Here is an 18961-nt window from a genome sequence, read left to right as displayed (position 1 = left end):
CCTGAACGAACCAATCAGAACTCAGCGGTGCCAACCAATAGAAACTAAGTTTCAATCATTCATTTGCATAAGTGGACCTGATTGGGAACATGGGTGGGAACTTTTGTGATACAAAGTGAACCCTCTCTTTGTTCTCTGGAACTAAGACTTTGCTTTATACCAAGGCTGCATCTCCCTGTTTTGCAAACTGTTTATTAGGGTAAATAGTCTCCTTCCTCTGAATTCCTTTTCAGAGAACTTTTACTTATAATGCTAAAGAGAACTTTAGGATTGTCAATCCTTCTTCCCCCAAAGGGGTACCCGGAGAGGTGAAATCATGGTTCCTAGGCAGGCCAGCAGGAGCAAGAGCTCATGCTTGGGCTGGAAACATACTCTTTTAAGGCTCCTTCTCAAACATACTGTGTTTCTTTGAATAATCCAGATACTATCACCTATTATGACTCATGGGAGTTTGGCTGATTATTTCCAATGAGACTCTAATTTAGATGGTGCTAAAAGCCACATTGTGTGACAATTTTAGAACTTGTGTCATGTGTGTGGTCGGGCTGGTGGCTCATGCCTGTAATCCTAACACACTGGAGGCCAAGGCGGGCGGATCATTTGAGCTCAGGAGTTCGAGACCAGCCTAAGCAAGAGCGAGACATCCTCTCTACTAAAAAAATAGAACAATATTAGCTGGACAACTAAAAATATGTAGAAGAAATTAGCCAGGTTTTCCTGTAGTCCTGGCTACTCAGGAGGCTGAGGCGGAAGGATGGCTTGAACCCAGGAGTTTGAGGTTGTTGTGAGCCAGGCTGATGCCACGGCACTCTAGCCCGGGCAACAGAGAAAGACTCTGTCTCAAAAAAAAAAACAGAACTTGTGTTCTGAAATCTGATGGTCAGTCTTCAAATACTAACTTTATCATTTTCTAGTTGGGCAAATTCATTGAGCAATTTGAGAAAATGAATTTATCTAATCTCATTTTACTTATATGTAATGTAAAGATAAAAACAGTTAATATCATATCTTATGAGATTTTGTGAGGATTGGGCAAGATATCATAGATCAAGTGTTAGGATAACTTCTTAGCACATGTATATAGAACTGTTATTGTATCATAAATGATGATTATTGCTGTTGTAATCATGATTCCCATCCTCATTAGAATGCCCTGAAGTCTGAGGGTTAAGATAAGGTGCTCATCATAACTTCTTGATGGACCAAAAAGACAAAAAGGAGTTTAGGCCAGTTGTTGGCACCTGGGGTTTATGATGGCATAAGGAGACAGAGATGGCGATGGCAGGTGCTGTCCAAGGGCTTTGGTCTCTTTCCTGAGCCACTCCGAATAACCTACTTTAACTACAATGTGCTCGTTAGACAATGCAGCATCAAAGCAGGTCCCTAAGCCACCTTTTCTATCACTCTGTTGTTTCCAAACCGCTCAAAGGTAGAAATTCTGACTGATGATCCTCAGCAGTAAGGACAGGAAAAGTGATGGGGTGTTTAGTTCGTGATATTTCATAGTTCCAACCAGGCATTAACAATAGGGAATTGTATTCATGCGGAGGAGAACCCCCATTGCTGGAGCTTAGTTTCAGGAGTGCCTTAATCTCGTGCCCAGAAAGAAGAGGGGACAAGCCCAGAAAAGCCCATCAGATCCCTCTATGCAGAGGCTATTGGAAACATGAGGTTCTTAGAGTGTGAACCCACAATGGGCCATGAATGGGGATGCATGGTCCATGCACATGTGCAGGGAGGAAGGGTACTCAAACCTTGAAATGCGGGTCTGGCCATAACCTTCTTATCAGAATTAGGCATCACTGGGATTAGAAGGGTTTCAGTCTGGGAAACAAAAACATGGGAGTGGATTTAGAAGCAGCAACTAAAAAGGAAATCTCTGGAGATCAGGATGTAAAAGCTTTCTCTTCCTCAGACAGGATTGACTCAGAAACCTGATTAGGTGTGTGAGTGTGTGTCTGTAAGTGGGTTTGTGTGTACACAAGTGGGACACCACGCCTTTGCTTTTTGGAAGAGAGGTCGCTGGTCAACCCCTCGCAGGGAGTAAGCCAAAGGTTGGGGCAGGGAGGCAGCCAAGTTGTGTGTGGAACATGTGATTTGTTTCATTAGAGTTCAGCATCCCTGTACATCTGTTATAGAAAGGGATGTTCATTTGCATACCATAGATCATATATGTGTTTAAATACGCATCGTTTACAGATCTTTAAACATGTCTCACCTGTGAGTGAAAATGTTTGGCTACTGAAGCTTTCCATTTTACAGTTGCATGGGAGTGGGGTATATCTATGTATTTTTGTGGTTAGTGGAACAATAGTCTCCTAAAAGTGTCCACATCCTAATCGTTGCAACCCGTGAATATGTTCAGTTGCAAGACAAATGGAAATTATGGGAACGGATGAAATTAAATTTGCCAATCTGCTGATTTTAAAATAGGGAGATTACCCTGGATTATCTAGATGGGCCCAAAGTAATTGAAAGTTCCTTGAATGAGATAGAGGAAGGCAGAAGAATCAGCATTAGAATGACACGATGTGAGAAAGGTGTGACTGTCATCACTCGCTTTGAAGACCAATGGAGGCCATGAGCCCAGGAGTAGGGGCGGCCCCTAGAGCTGGACGAGGCAGGAAGCTGGACTGGCCCCTGGAGCCTGGGAAGGAATAAAATCCTGTGACACCTTCATGTTAGCCCAGTGTGACCCGTGTCAGAGCTCTGACCCTATAACTGTAAGATAATATACTTAATATTGTTTAAACCACCAATTTTGTGGTGGTTTTTTAACAGCGGCAATAAAAAACCAATACAATGGTATTTGTGTTTTTAAATTTTATGAAAACCCAAGAATCTTCAAAAACTGAAAAATTCAGGAGTGGTTGAGCTCATAGTCTGAGAAGTTCCATCTGGAAGTCAGATCACAGGAGCGGCCCTTTTCACTCCGCTCAACGTCGTAATAAATAATACTTATGTTATCTCGTGTGTACTCTTTGACGCCTTGCAAAGCTACATACCACCCCATAGATTTCCTAAACGGCAACATTCAGAGCAATCGTTTCCATTTAAGTGCTACTTTATACAACCATTTACTTCTTTTTTCTTTCTTTAATGCATTTTAATTAAAGGTAAGAAGAGAAGAAAAAAGAGTTGGAGGAACTACGGCAGCTGTGATATGTGGATATAAGATAGCACAGTCTGCAGACTTACGCTCAGTTTGAAGATAGAAAAACAGTGATTATAGATATATTGCTAAATGAGATTGTACGTAAATCTTGGCTTTGAACATGAGACTTGATGGAAGTCAAAAATAAAACACTGATTCTTTGTGAATGCACCCGGTTTCTCTTGATGTTTAATTAATTCTAATGTTGGAAGTCTAAGTCACAAGTGCTCATTCAACAGACTGATCTGATTTAAAAATATAAATCACAGCACAAATAATTGTTGGGTAAATGCCTGCGGTTATTAATAGCAGTTCCAATTTTGAACGTAATATTTTAGTGCACAGAATTACTTGCCCTGGCCAAGCAGAGAGTAAAACTGCAAAATCAAACAGTCAGTGTGAGAATTTAAAACTATGCGAAGGAAAGTCAATTTTCCATAAGGAGATGATCACATCTGTGGCTTTTCTGGAAAAAAAAAATTAATATTGGCTTCCTTTGGGGACTCTATTCTATATTTAGACTAGCTGGAGAGTGCTCAAAGAAAGCAAACCCATTTTAACATTAGTATAAGCAAATCTACCTTAAAAACATTCAATTGTAAAAAGTCTCTGAGTTACCCAGGCTTTAGGGATATTTTGGTGTCTTCAGTTACCTCAGTTGATCATAAAACCTGGTAGACACATTGCTAGTAAAGTGTGGTAGTCAATAGCAAAGCTAGAATCAACACTATCTTGTTTCCTACATCATTAAGCTAAAGAAAAAGACTATTTGCGGGAACTGCGGTAACTGCCGTTGTGTGTTACGGTCATGAATTATTAATAGTAATAATTTTCTTGCCATATAACTACTGCCTAGCCTTGTATTTTAAAATATAATAAGTCCCACTGCTCCCTATCCACCCCATATGCAATTCCACTATTTTTTGATGTTCTTTTACACTTTCTACTATAAATTCTACTTAAGGCTTTCAATATCATTATGGAAAATAATATCTCCCTGAATAGAGTTGAAGGAGTATTTTTTTAAATTTATACAAGAAATATGTACACATGTGAAGGTGAAACAAACATACCCACTTCAGCTGAATTATTTAATAGTCAAAACGGGAAATAATACATAAACTTAATATTAAGAGTGAAACTACGTAGAGTGAGAGAAACTTGAATTTTAATCTTGTTCCACTCCTAACTAGTCTTGGGCAAGTTACTTGTGTTCAAACCTTACTGTGTTTGAGTGTTTTCTTTGTCCAAAGGTTAAAATCCCCACCTATCTTGTGAGCACTACAGAAGTTAACCTAAGTTACAATATACAGTATACAGATACGGTATACTGCTTACCCCAAAAGGATCTTACCTCCAATGATCTTCTCTCCCACTGGAACTCGATTTGGTCCAATTTGGGATTTCAATCTTAAGGTAAGCAGGCCCAGCACCTGATCTACAGGTATATGCTAGAGGTAGGCATGACCTTCACTGGGCAATGGAGTATAGGGAAAATCTTCTAGGGGCTTCTGGAAAGTTTTGCCTCCCTACAAAGAGGAAAGGGGGCAAGAAGACTCCATGCCATTGCCTGCTTCAAGCCTTTGTACACTACCGTATGAGAACACGATGCTCACGAACGCTCCGTCTGATGGTTGAGAAGGCAATGTCAGGAGAAATACCAGCAACTGCCTCCTTCCAGAATCACTATTTTGTGGTGGGAAAACTTCTTGTTTCAAAAAAGTTGACTACTGGTAGAATGTTCTGGTATTTTTAGCTGAACCCTGACCTTAGAAGGGATTCAGGGATTGTAATTTACTAGTTTTAATGTTGTTGTAATATAATTATTATAAAGTGTTTCACAAGTGCTGTTGATAAGATGGTCTGATAAGTTCTCAGAGAGAAGAGAATTCCAATTAGGAAAATCATGGAAGACTTCATGGAGAAGAAATTGGTCCCACCAGACACTGGTGGGTTCAGTCTGGGCTCGGAGGGGCCGGGCAGGGCGGGCAGCACGATTCCACTTTGTGTGAGCAGAACCTTCCCTGCAGGTGCGAGCCTCAGTTGTAACGAGGAGAACAAATGAGATTCCTGGAAATTTGGAGCTGCTCAGTGCAGGCCACCGACTTTCACAAAGCTCTTCCTGGTCTCCCATCGCTGGGTTATCTCGGGGCTTCGAGCAAATGTAGCATAGGTTTAGTTTGGCTTCATTTTGAAACCTATCTTGATAACTGACTCTAATAGTTTTAGAAATATGCAGTCTTACTTCTGTTTGAATTATATGTATATTTTTTTAAAAACATGAACAATAATTTAGTTTAAAAATTGGTAAAACATACATCTTGACCAGACTTTATTTTTCATCCAGCAAAATACTGTGATTTGTTTCAATGCACATAGTCACTTTAAAAAAAAATCAACTATTCTTAGGGCTTGCACTACCTGATTTCAACAGCACCACTAAGCAAAACAGGGTGTAGATATAACAGAGGGCAAATGGGGAAAAACTCAGCACAGACAAAGCGGGGTGCACGCAGCCTTGTCTCTCATTACTGCACAAGGCGGGCTGGGCAGGACTGCTGTCTATGCCCATGGCCCAGGCTGCAACGGAGACTATTCTCCTTGGACCGACAACCCAGAGCACTCCAGGGTGAGAATCAGCCCCTCCCACACCGTGTTACAGGCTAGCAGACTATTGTCTAGGACGCAGCTTCCGTAAGGAGCAATGAACATATCAAAGAAACATTAGACCCAGGAACAGAGCTAGGACGTATCAGAGCACATTAGTTGTTGATTTCCTTATATTTCCTGGTTGGGCCCAAACAAAACAAGAAATAGAAAAGATGGGACTTGCTCAATGTCATGCGGTATTGCATTCTTATATCATCTACTTCAGAACATTTCAACTCTTTTTCAGCCTTTTCCAAAATGTTTATCTTTTTAAGTTTTTGATCAACACTTTTAAAATTGTCTCCACTACTATTTCATGGAAGTCTATTTCTGAAAAGCACATCTTTGATTCCCTTGAATAATTAGAAATAAAAATAATGTTGAAAGTACAGAGTACCTAAGGACAGACAACGGTAGTGGTGGTTATTAATATTATTATGTTAGAAAATGTGGTGATTTTGTTAGGTAGTGTGATGAGGTAACAATACTGGGTCCTACTATTTTGCAAATGGGTAAATTTGCCTGAAGTTACATGTTAGTGGGAGATGAAGTTGTCACGTAGTTCTGCCCCTTTCCAAGACCTTACCCTGTTCTCTCTATCACACAATTTTCTGTAGCTCAATGCTTACCACACTGGGTGGAGAAGAGGGGGACTGAAAACAGAAAAAGAAAAAATAAGGACTATACTTTGAATTAAATCAAATAACTGATTTTGATTTTTAATCAAATGGGGCAAAAGGGGTTAAAACAAATGAGCCATTTGATTGTCATAGAAAGTATTGATCATATTTTTTGTTTTTCTTAATGATGTGCATTTTAAACACTTAGTGAAAGAGAAGTATGGTGATACACTGGCATGAAAACAGAAAATATTCCCTTTTTAATCTATTTATCTTTAAACAAAGCAAAAAATCCCCTACTTTTGCAATAATGATTAGTTGCATGTCTACTATGAACCTGGTACACTGTTACACATGAGGATAAAGATATACAGCCTTCCTTTACTGGAATATATTAATATTATGTCCATACCTTGTAAAGTATAATTTTTCACAGCCTTTTGAAACAGGTGAAATAAGTATTAATTTAAGAATAGAAAATATATATTTGGAATCAATGCTCACTTTGCAACACTGACAATTATGGTCTAGAGATAATTAATGACTATAGAAGAATAATCAATGTTTAGTTTAAAAGGATTTTCAAATAAAGACTATTTTATGCTTTAAAATTACTGTTGTTTAAATTTTTAAAATTAAATAAATATGATATTCAAAACAGTATGATTTTCCTTTTAGTTTTTAGATTGCATTATTTTTTGAATGGCTCCGTTAACCAAAAATCTCAATTGATTTCAAATACTTGCCATAATTTTAAGAGCATTCAGTAAAATGGAAATCATCTGTTTTTAATAGCACAGCATTGGAGATGCAGTGTACTCCCAAATTGTATTCACCCATGATTTACCGCATAAATTTGATTAACTTGAATGCGTGGTAAGCTCTTTCTTGTTAATATAAATGGAACAAATTAGTGTTCTAAATAGAAGGAGAAATAGAGTAGAGGAAGGAACATAGATATCCCAGATTATCTGGGCTGTTTTCAAATGCTTTGTTTCTTCTCTTTAATTAAGTTAAATCTCCTGTCTATAATTAAATTAAAATGGTTGTACCTGAATAATTAAATTTCCCCCAATATATATGTTTCTTTGGTAACATCTCAATGTTACAGTGTAATATATACAGTCAAAGTGTCCCACAAAAGTCTTTTCAAGGAAGTAAAATTTTATGCTTTGAATCACCCCCCTCACCCCGTCAGTGTTAGTTGTAACAAAATGAAAATGGTATTTCAGCTTACTTTCATTTCCTTATGCTGTGCTTTTCCTATTTTTGAAAGATGACATATCATCTTTTGTTTTCTGTGTTTTGTACTCTCTGAACTTTTTAAACGTCAAAACATACGTATCATTTGTAATCAGAAAAAATTAAAGCTGTCTCATTCTGAAAACAATCATTTTATTATTAAAAGCTCATCAGAATGAGGGAGGATCCTCACCCTGTTTGCTGTGGTAGACATATTATTCATGAAGGGTGATGTGTTTGGAAAAACCCCATCCGCGAAAGTCTAGGGCTAAGCAGGGTAGTGCAGCGCCCTGGGCGGGGATGGGGATGAGCTCAGAGCCCCTGGTGTGGCCGTGCTTCCTTCAGCTCCCAGCTCCTTCTCTGTTTCACCTTGGGCAAATTACTTCAAGCCTTTTCTCCCCTGTTTCCTCTTCTGCAAAGGGTGATAAAAATACTGGCAGGTGTGGTGGCTCATGCCTGTAATCCCAGCACTTTGGGAGGCGGAGGTGGGAGGATCACTTGAGTCCAGGAGTTCAAGACCAGACTGGGCAGCAGAATGAGATTCCATCTCTATGAAAAAAAAAAAAAAAAAAAATTAGCCGGGTGTGGTGGTGCATGTCTGTAGCCCCTCCCAGATACCAGGAAGGCTGACCTGAGAGTACCCCTGGAACCTAGAAATTCAAGGCTACAGTGAGTTATAATCATGCCACTGTGCTCCAGTCCTCCAGCCTGGGTGACAGAGCAAGACCCTGTCTCTAAAATTGAAAAAAAAAAAAAATGTACTAGCTACTGGACAGGGATGTTGTGGGGACTCAATGTGTTCATGACACAAAGACCTTAGAGGGATGCCTGGCACACGGGGAACATCCACCAGGCTGCGTTAGGTGTTGTTATGAGCTACATAGCCTGCAAGGCTCCAGAAAGATTAAATTTGTAACAGAGGAATTATATAGAAATATTAAAAATAACCTGACACATCAGTAGCATTTTCCCCAGGCCCCTTTCTCTGTAGGATGACGCTGCTGCAGACAAGAGGGCAATTGAGCACTTGGCCCGTGGAGGGTGGAAAATGCCAGCAGACTCACGGGCACTGGACACGGCAGACAATTCAGAGAAGAAGAATCGCAGAAGGCCAATTAATGATGAAAAGTTTTCAACCTCACTGGTAATCAAGGAATTGCAAATTAAGACAAGGATAAGACTTGGTTCACTTATCAAATTAGCAAAGATTATAAAATAAAGGCTAAAACCCAAGGTGCCAAGGGTCAGAAGCACATTCTTACAGTCGATGGGACTGGAAATTAGTCAAATCTTCTGAAAGCAAGTTAGCGATATGTAGAGAAAACTTATAAATGTCAAGACCTTTGAGTCAGCAGCTCTTTTTTTAGAGAGTTATGCTAAGGAAATAAAAAGAAAGACATCTGTGGCAGCAATATTTATAACACTTTAAAGTTTGAAATAATCTAATCCTCTAACAATATGTGATTAGTTCAATAAATAAGAGTATAACCACGTGGTGGGTACTGGACAAACATTACAGTGATATTGACATGTAGTGATATTGATAAGCATTGATATTGATAAATTTTGACCTGACTTGAGGTTAGACTACTTAATCAGCACTGGGTAGGTTTCCTCTAGGTGCAGGCAAGTCCGTGGGGGTGGCCAATAGCCATACCTGTCACCACCCATGAGGCCCTGGTATTATGACTGACATATTTGGGATGCATAACTGGAAATGATCTGCTCTATCCTGTCTCCTTTAGGAATTTAGCTGCTTGCAGGGAGCTTCTGTTCTCTGCTTCTCTTCAGTGATAGAATCTTTCTCCAGAAGAATGTTCTTTCCCCTCGGGTAGTGCTGCCCAAGACAGGGGCTAAGGCTGCCTACTTCTGAGGCTCGGTCAGGAAGCTTCTGTGGCTGTTACAGTAAGCCACACTGTACTCCAGCTGAGCCTTTGTCAGTAACAGTGGTATATTGATTTCCTATCTCTCCGTCTTGTTTTACATCTATTTTTCAAACACTTGGTGGGAAAGAAAAGCATTAAATTTTAAAGGACTCCACAGGCACTTCGCTATTTAATAAAAACTATATAACAACTTACCCAACATGTAGAAGTTACTTTACATCAACACACATTTATTATTTCTCAGTTTCTGTTGGTCAGGAATCTGGGCATGGCTTAGCTGAGTGCAAAGACCTCAAGGTCCCTTACAAGGTCGCACTCAGGTTTGGGCCAGGGCTGTGGTCTCATCCGAAGGCTTGATAGTGGGGGGAAATTTATTTCCAAGCCCACCCAGGTTGTTGTGGGCAGAATCAAGTTTCTTGCTGGCTGTTGGCCCAGGGCCTTCCTCAGCTCCTTGCCATGTGGGCCTTTTCACAGGACGGCTCACAGCAAGGCAGCTGGCTTCCCCAGAGTCAGTAGTCAAGAATGCAAGAAAGGGTGCACAGGACAGAAGCCACCGCTACCTTGCGACCCAATCTCACAAGTGACGTTCCTATTACTTTTGCCACATTCTGTTTCCTGCCAGTGGGTCACTAGGCCCAGCCCACACTCAATGGGCGGTGATTACACAAGGTGACTACTTGGAGGTAAGGAACGGGGGGGGGGGCGGACATTTCAGAGGCTGCACACCCCAAAACTAACATGCACCACAAGACAGCGCACGGACCATCTCGCTTGATCTTCCTAACAACCCAGGGAGTCGGCCAATAAGATTAGCCTCTTTTTAAAATGAGAGATCTGGGGCTCAATGATGTCAAGTATCTGGCTCAAAAGCTCACAAGAGAGTCAAGTGGCTGATCAGGGATTGGATCTATGACAGTCTGCTCACAGATGGTGTCCTCACAGCTACTTGGAAAGTGTTAAAGGAAAACTTGAACTGCAGATATGTGAACACTTACATGTCCTAGTTTTGTCAAAAAATATATTGAAAGGGAGGAAGAACACATGTTAAAATGTTAGGAAAAAAACATTAAAACCTTTGAGTGAAGGGATTATGGGTGGATATTTTTTATATGTTCATATATATTTTTTTAAATGCTGATAATGGCCTTTGATATGAGAACAAGCTATGAGCAAAACAGAAAAAGCCTGTGCTCAGCGGGCTTGCCCTGGCATACCACAGCCATGGGAATAGTCTCCCGTGAGCACAGGCAATAAAAGGTACATCGTCCGTAGAGAATTAAAAAAATAATACAACCTTCCAAAAACCAGTCATCTTTTTAATGTTACTCATTCTAAATAATGTCAATGATAAAATTCTCTTTCCCCCTGGAAAAGTACTCCCCTGGTACTGTTCCAATCATCCCCTTCCCTTGGCTAATTTGGGGATATAGAAAATAAACACACACACACACACACACAAACATACATGCACACACACAATTACGTCAGAGAGTGCTCAGTTCTGCAGAAAAGCAAAGCAGGGTCTAAGGAGACCACAGAAAATGAGAAGGAGTACTTTTTTTAAAGTAAGGCAATCAATGAAGGCCTTTCCAAAAGGTGACATAGAAATAGGGACCTAAGTAAATTGAGAAAGCATGCATTGTTTTTATAATCAGAAAAATATAGAAAAATTTGGAGCTTGGTATTCCCACTGTAGCTTACTACAGAGAAGGGCAGGAGGGCTGAGGACTGAGAAATGCCCTTTGAAAAGTTTACCATTCATTTGGTTCTGTGTTCAGTCTTTCATTCACTCAGTTATCCATTTTTACCGAGTGTCTACTAGGTGCTAGGCACCGTGCTAGGTCTTGGAAATTTAAGAGTGTGTACAAGAGATATGTCCGCTCTCACGCTCGTCTTAGAATAATAGGGTGACGAGCACAGTTGTTCATCAACAGACGGCTGCGATGTGTAATTGTAAGCTGTGACAAGTGGTGTTATGAAAGGAACATACAGGCTACTGAGAGAGAAGAAACCAACTTGTGAGGGTCAGTGAGGAATCTGCCACCGAGGTCGCTGGCATTGTAGACGAGAATGGCATCCAGGAGTGGGAAAGAGTATATAATAAAAAGAGAATCAGGGTAAGGAAAGAACCTTAAAACATTCCAAAAATTAATGGTCAAGGCTAGAAGATGAGAGGAAGGGAAGAGTTGAGAGGTCGGATCCAAGCTCAGTGGAGGCCAAGGGAAGGACGCGTCCTCCCGGGAGGAGGGTCAGCAACTCTGTCGAGGGAAGAATCAAGGACAGGAGGGCTGAGGCCTGAGAAACACCCACGGTGTTCTGGGACGCGGTGTCAGTAGACCTGGGGACAGCCTTTGCAGGTTGGATGGGTTGACAACTTGACAGGAGGAGAAACAGAGAGCGTGTGTATAAGTAATTTTGAAAAGATATTTGGCTACAAAGAAGACAAAAAAATAACACGTTTGTAGCTGAAGGGAAAAGTGGAAACAAACCAAGGGTTTTGGATTATTATTTTCTTTTTTAAATATGGAAGAAACCATCATTATTGAAATTATGCAGATTTTGGTCTTGTGGAGAGGAGAGAGGCTGGCCGGGAGTGGGCACCGTTGGAACACAAGGTGGCCGGGTTCTGAGGAGGAGGTTGGGGACAGAATCAAAGAGGATGAGTTTCCTTCACCTCCCTCTGGACAGTCCTGTTCCTGCCGTCCTTCTCTTTCTTTACAAGAAAGCAAACAGAAACTTTAAGATGTTTTAAAATGTAGATACTTAAAATTTGGGAGCATAAAATGCAAACATCACACCCAAAGATATTTTCATTACTCATCTCACTTTTTAAAGCACTTTCACATGAATTCATTATTTTTATTCCCAGGACAGCCTGGTGAGGTTGTTGGGATGTCTGCCAATCAATTCACGTGACTTATCTATGGCAACACAGTGTCAATCATGCTATTTATAAAGTGTCAAGAGACCCAGATCTCCTAACTGTCATGTCAGTGCATTTTTTAAAAACCATATGACACCTCCCTCATCTCCTAAATCTATTAAGTATCATCATAAAATTCAAGGCTTGAAATTACAGATTGAAGACAGAGAAGAAAACACCACAGAGAAGGTCTGGCTCATTTACATCGTAAGTCGCTTTAAATGTCATTTTTTACTTTCATCTGAAGGAAATTATTTTAGATATAATATACAAAGTGCGTGCATGGAACATGCATACAGCGCCTTCCTCGTGCTCTGCAGTGTGCCGTGAAGGACTGTCTGCACCTGCACCCCTTCACGAAGCTCTGCCTCCTCGGTACAGCTCACCCATCACCTGTGAGCTCCCGGAGAGCTGATTCCCTCAGGCTTTGGAGAAACTTCTGAGCACCCTTCTGCCTTTTGTTTAAGAACATGAGCAACACAGAGTTCAGACCGCCTCATGAAATTGTGTATTTTTCATTAGATTTTTGCACGTGTATGTTCAGAATATTCTGAACAAAGCAGTGCTATATACAGGTAAGTAATATCATTAATAAAATAAAATGAATGATATTAACACTTATTGAGTACTTATTATTTCCTATTTTCAACAGCCTGAGATGATCCCATCCTAGTATTTTTACTATTATTCCATTTTAAATCCTTAAGCAAGAACACAGCATTAATCCCATGGTCAAACAGATGTCACCACTGGCCCATGTGCATAGACCAGGATTTCCCCGGAGTAACGCAGACCATAGCCAATTTTTTGGAAAGAAACTGTAGAGTTTCCCCACATTGATGAGGGGCCTGGAAAATAATTTCCCTTGTTTCCAAGCTCATCGTTTTGCTCCAAGATACATTCACAAGCGTGATCATTTCTCCTCCAGGCCCTTCTCTGGCCATGCTGACCTGCCCTGGGCTGTCTGTCTTTTAACTTCCGGCATTTGTCACTCCTGTCTCCACTCCAGGGACAGCTCTTCATCCCTGCCATCACCTGCAAACCCCACTGCGACCTCCATCAGTCTGGTCAATTTCAACACGCGCCTCACGTCTTTCTCCAGAAAGTGTCTTCTGCCCACTCCTCCAGCAACTTGATTATGGGTAGAGTAACTGCAGACACCAATATTCTAAAATAATTATGTACAGAATGTTCTGGAAATTTATTAAAATAAATGAATTATCTGTCAGAATTCAATTAATTTAATTCTTTTTCACTAACCTTGGATTTGGTAAGAAAGAGAAGCAGCAGAAATAATGAGATTCAGCTTTTTCCCTTCTTTTTATGCAGGTTGTAGTGCTGGGATTTGCTTCTGAATGCTGCTGCTGGGTTACATTTTCCAAAAAAGCATGAGCCTATGTGCTCAAACGTCTCAGAATACTTGAAAATGTATTTTCTTTGACCTCAAGTTGTATAAGGAGTTCACTAAAGCTCGTGTGCTTGCTGATAGGTCACTCTGAAGTAGATATGTTTGAATTCTGCCTTAAAAAGATTTGGCTTCTAATCATCTTGCAGCGATTTTACAGTTATTCTTAAATTTTTCTGCTCAAGTCTACGAATTAAATAGAATTTCTTTTTTATAGAAGGCAACATTCTGCCCACCAGGGCTGGCTATTCCATTACAATCTCCTTCTCAAGATGCATGCAGTATTATTTTCTTTCGTCTTTGATTTCTTCTTCTACAACTACCTTATAAAAGAATACCTGATCATTCAAACTACATTGAATGTTTGCCTGATGCCAAAAGTACTGAAGTTTGGGTAATTCCACTGAACGACCTCTATCTAGTATCTGAGTATATTTATTACAAGTGACTGACAGTATTGGTCAAAAACAGTAGCTTTATAGCCAGAGCATGCAGAGGAATAAGAGCAATAGAAATCTTGGGATCTAGACTGTGTGTCCTATTTTCACATGTATAATTAATTGTTTTCAGATATAAGTAATGGAAAATGAGGGGATCTGAAATAAGGGGAAGTTCAATTATAGTGGAAAGCCTATGCAAGACAAAGCTTCAGGATTGGTTTGATCTGGCAGCTCATTCTTGTATATAAAGGAAATTGTTTGTCTGGGCGAGGTGGCTCACGCCTGTAATCCTACCACCCTGGGAGGTCGAGGTGGGAGAACTGTTGGAGGTCAGGAATTCAAGACCAGCCTGAGTAAGAGCAAAACCCTGTGTCTACAAAAAATAGAAAAGTTAGCCAGGTGTGGTGGCGCACACCTGTAGTCCCAGCTACTCAGGAGGCTGAGGCAGGAAGATCATTTGAGCCCAGGAATTTGAGGTTGTTGTGAGCTATTATATGTTAATGCCACTGCACTCTAGCTAGGGTGACAGAGTGAGACCTTGTTTCCAAAAAAACAAAAAAAGGAAAAAAAAAAGGAAATTGTCTTTTTTATCTCTCTTTTCTGCCTTCTATGGGTTAGACTGATCCTAATACTGGCTGTCTCCGTGTTAGCAAAATGCAGCAGTTTTAGGCTTTGATCTTACAGGCTAGAAGAGAAAAATTTTTCGTGGTGGTGGGGTAGGTCTAAAAGCATAAGAAAGTTCTTTTTCCAGAAATCCCAGGAAAACTTCCCTTGTGTCTCTTTGGCCCTAAAATGTGTCCTGTGGCTCATTGCTGAAACAATGTCCGACCAGATTAGGGTCAAAACTGATTGACTCAGGTTTTAGATAACTGGATAACTAGATACGTTTTAAGAATAAGAGGATGGCATTACCCAGACTGAGTTGACCAGTCAGTTTTTACCCCTGAAAGTGGGGGTGCCCATGTTCCACGAGAATCACCTATCTTATGTATCTATCTACCTAACTAGGACATGAATTCACAAGAACAGCGCCTCAGACTTCATATTTTCAGATCAGAACACATTTCCTTTGACATCATAAGTGCTCAAAATATTTGTTCAACATGAATAAAGTAGCTGCTTTCCAATACAATCTGCTACTAGGTCTGCTCCCTTTCATCAATTCCAAGATTACTCATTTAGCATCTATTTATACCAGGTGCTGGCCAGCCCCCTAGGAAGGAAATGGTGAATGATAACCTGGGAGCCTGTTCTTAATGAACTTACAGTCTTGCGAGAGGGAGAAAGATAAGTATATGAGCAATTTCAATAAAACATGACAATACTACCACAGAGTGCTGCAGAGGCTCACGGTTGAGACACTTACCAGGATTTTTGGAGGTGAGGAGGCTGGATATCAGAGGAAGTGATATCTCCATGGATACCTGCCAGGATTGTGCAGGTTTGCCAAGAGAAGGGGAGTTGGCAAGGAGCAAGAAGATGAATGATTCACTTTAGAAAGGGATATGACAAGACCCCATTCTGATGCCTATACTTCATTTAGAAGACCTCACTGGAGACATCTATTGTTAGAAGGCAGTATTCAGTTGCTATAACCAGTAGCACACTCCTCAGGGGTATTCAGCTGGTGCATAATGAGGAGCTAATTCCTCAGAAGCAGCTCCTGCAACTGTTCTAGCTTTTGTATCTTACATCAACCCCAGAGAGGCTCATTACTTAGCATAATCTCAGAAATGAGTGTCCATCCATGTCTTTGTTTGGGGCACTATAACAGACTACCACAGACTAGGTGGCTTAAAAACAATGGAAATGTCTTGCTCACAGTTCTGGAGGCTATAAGTCTAAAATCAAGGTGCCAGCAGATTTGGTGTTTGGTGAGGGCCTCTTCCTGGTGCAGAAATGGTGCCTTCTCGCTGTGCCCTCATGTGGTCTCAGGGATAAAGCAGTTCTCTGGGGCCTCTTTGATAAGGGCACTAATCCCATTCATGAGGGTTCTTTCACGTTTGCCATATCAACTCGTCTGTTAGGTTAAGTGTTATTATTAATACATTCCCTAGTTGCCAGATGGGGACACTGAGGCAGAGAGAGGTTGAGGCACTTGTGTAAGGCCACAGAGGTAGCCAAGTGACCCACACCAGGTCACAATCCCAGAGCCAGGCTCCAGAGCCAGCCTGGGAGGGCGGGGGAGGCAGTGGTGGACTGACGTCCTTCAGAAAGGCTAGGTCTGGCCTAAGGGAAAGAAAGACATGTAATAGTTGGAGGGATACAGGGGGCCAAGGGACATTTTTCTTTAGTTAGAGAGCATTGAGAATATTGACAAGCTAAAAAATAAAGAAGCTAGTCTATGTACGGGATAGAAAAGGCAGAGGGGAATAAAATGCAGGTGAAAAGGAACAACTTTGCAACAAGAGGGAAACAGGAAAAGATAAGAGTGGAGGGAGGTGGGGAGACTGCAGGGGGGGGGATGGGAGGGTGCTGGGAGGAACTGTGTCTGATGTATTGATTTCTCTTGTGAGGTGTGAAGAGAGTGAGGGAGGAAATAGAACAAGAGCTTTGAGGAGAATGATGTTTTGAAAAATAACTATCATAGAGAACAGAGAGAAAGGTGGGTAATGAAACTAAGACGGGTTTCCTGGTAGAGATGAGAGCCCATGTGGGTTTGGAGAACAGAAAAATGACAGTGATCTGCTGGAAAATCAGCTCTTTTGGAAAAAACAAAATCAAAAGCCCTGATTTGGGGTGCTTGCCAATTTTCTTGGCGCAAACACTCCCAACACAGCTGATGTCAAGCTACCCATGGTTTAACAAGCAGCTCAAAAAATTCCTGAATATTGAACACTGACTCTCAGGAAAAGAACGATCGGACCCCAACCCGCCACTACCCAGCGTCTGCAGTGCGGTTTCCTCCAGCATGGATGGGGTAGGAGCAGGAGGAGAGTTCTCGAGTTGGGCCACTGCTGTGGTTTGGCCCAGTGAATGGTACAGAAGAAAAAAAGGGCCAAGAAAGACATGAATATTGCTAAGAGAGGTGTTGAGGGACTAACATCTTGATGAAACTGAAGACGAACATACTGGGAATAATGGATGTTAACCATCCTTCTTATAGGGCAGGGTGTGTTGAGGGGAGAGGCTATGGAAGGAATCGGTCACCTTTAGGTGCTCAAGATCAAGTGAAATAAAAACCCCTACCTCTCTCCTAGTGATGCTGCCACCTAGGAAAAGCAACACGATTGGCCAGTTTACAAACTGGAGTGATGGATTCCTGAGGACAAGAGTAAGACATGAGTGGAAGGCGCAGATGGCACCTCGTGTCCTGTACCCAAGACCACACTGGTGGCTACTTCCTTGGTTGCTATGGAAACCAGCACCCATGACCTAGGACTGGAAGGGGCTGTATGACTTGAAAATTTCATACTGCGGTTGGAGAAAGCCCCTGCTCCCTAGCAGAGAGCAGGCCTTCCGCAGGCTGAACCCACTGTTTTTTTCTGGCTCATATCTCACCCTTTCCTTGTGCGGCCCGCGTACCCTCCCACCCAGCACCCTCACGACTGCCAGACAGGAGCGTGCTGTGCTCTTTCGTACCTCTGCACTTTCACACGTGCTATCTTGTTTCTACACTGAATGCCTTCTTCAGCCACCCGTCAGTTTTGGTCACCTGGCAAATGTTGATTTATTCTTCAAGCATCCTTCCTAAAGTTTTCCCTTTTGTGGGAATTCCTTCCCCTCCCCTCCTCAGGGTTAGTTGCCCTTCATTGTGACTGTGTAGCATTCTGTGAAACATAAATGGAAATATTTCTCACTTTGCATTCTCACTTTTTATGTACTTAACCTCTCTCACACGCTAGACTCACCTCCTTGAGGACAAGGATTATATTTTTTTCGTACTGGGGTCCCTATTACATAGCACAGTGCCAGATACATGCACACTATGCTTTTGCTTTGTTTTGTTTAACGGATGAGGTCCCTGTTGCCTGTAACCTACCCTCAAAAGATCTAATCCATTCTGAAACAAAAATATATAGACAGTACACATTTGTTTCTAATGATGTCAGCAATAAGCTTAACATAGAATATGGAAGAAATTATGAGGGCAGAGTATATCAAGATGGTTAAGGGACAGGTGGCCACTACATGCGGCAATTTCCCATTCTATACCACAAAGGAAGAATTGCTAACTGAGAACAACATTTTCCCACTGAGCCAAGACTTGACTTTAAGATCCTTCTCATTAAAACCTTCCAAATGGTCACAGCGAATAGTCTGGAGCCGCTGCGTGAGACAAAACGTCCATGCCATCCTCAACTGAGGGTCCCTCTTCCTGGTAGTTGGCTCTCATGGTAAAGAACATCCATTTCCTTTGCTTTGTTCCACTGATGCCGTTCCCGAAAATGTGCTCCATTTCACTAATAAGTAAAAAGCAACAGATTAAATTTGTGCCCAAGCCTTAATTATTAATCATTTTGTCTTCCATGAAGAGTATGATTTGATTTATTAAAAGCATCAAAACTGTTCCATGTCTTAATGAACAAAAGAGAAAAGCTTGTGTGACTAGATTTTGCTGAAATAGTTTCATGGTTCATTGTATAACACAGTCTATCCCTAGATTTTAAAAACGGCATCTTTTATGAAACAAACACTGAGT

The sequence above is a fragment of the Microcebus murinus genome, chromosome 15, assembly GCF_040939455.1.
Source record: "Microcebus murinus isolate Inina chromosome 15, M.murinus_Inina_mat1.0, whole genome shotgun sequence".
Classification (NCBI taxonomy): Eukaryota; Metazoa; Chordata; class Mammalia; order Primates; family Cheirogaleidae; genus Microcebus; species Microcebus murinus.
This window is presented reverse-complemented; position numbering follows the sequence as displayed.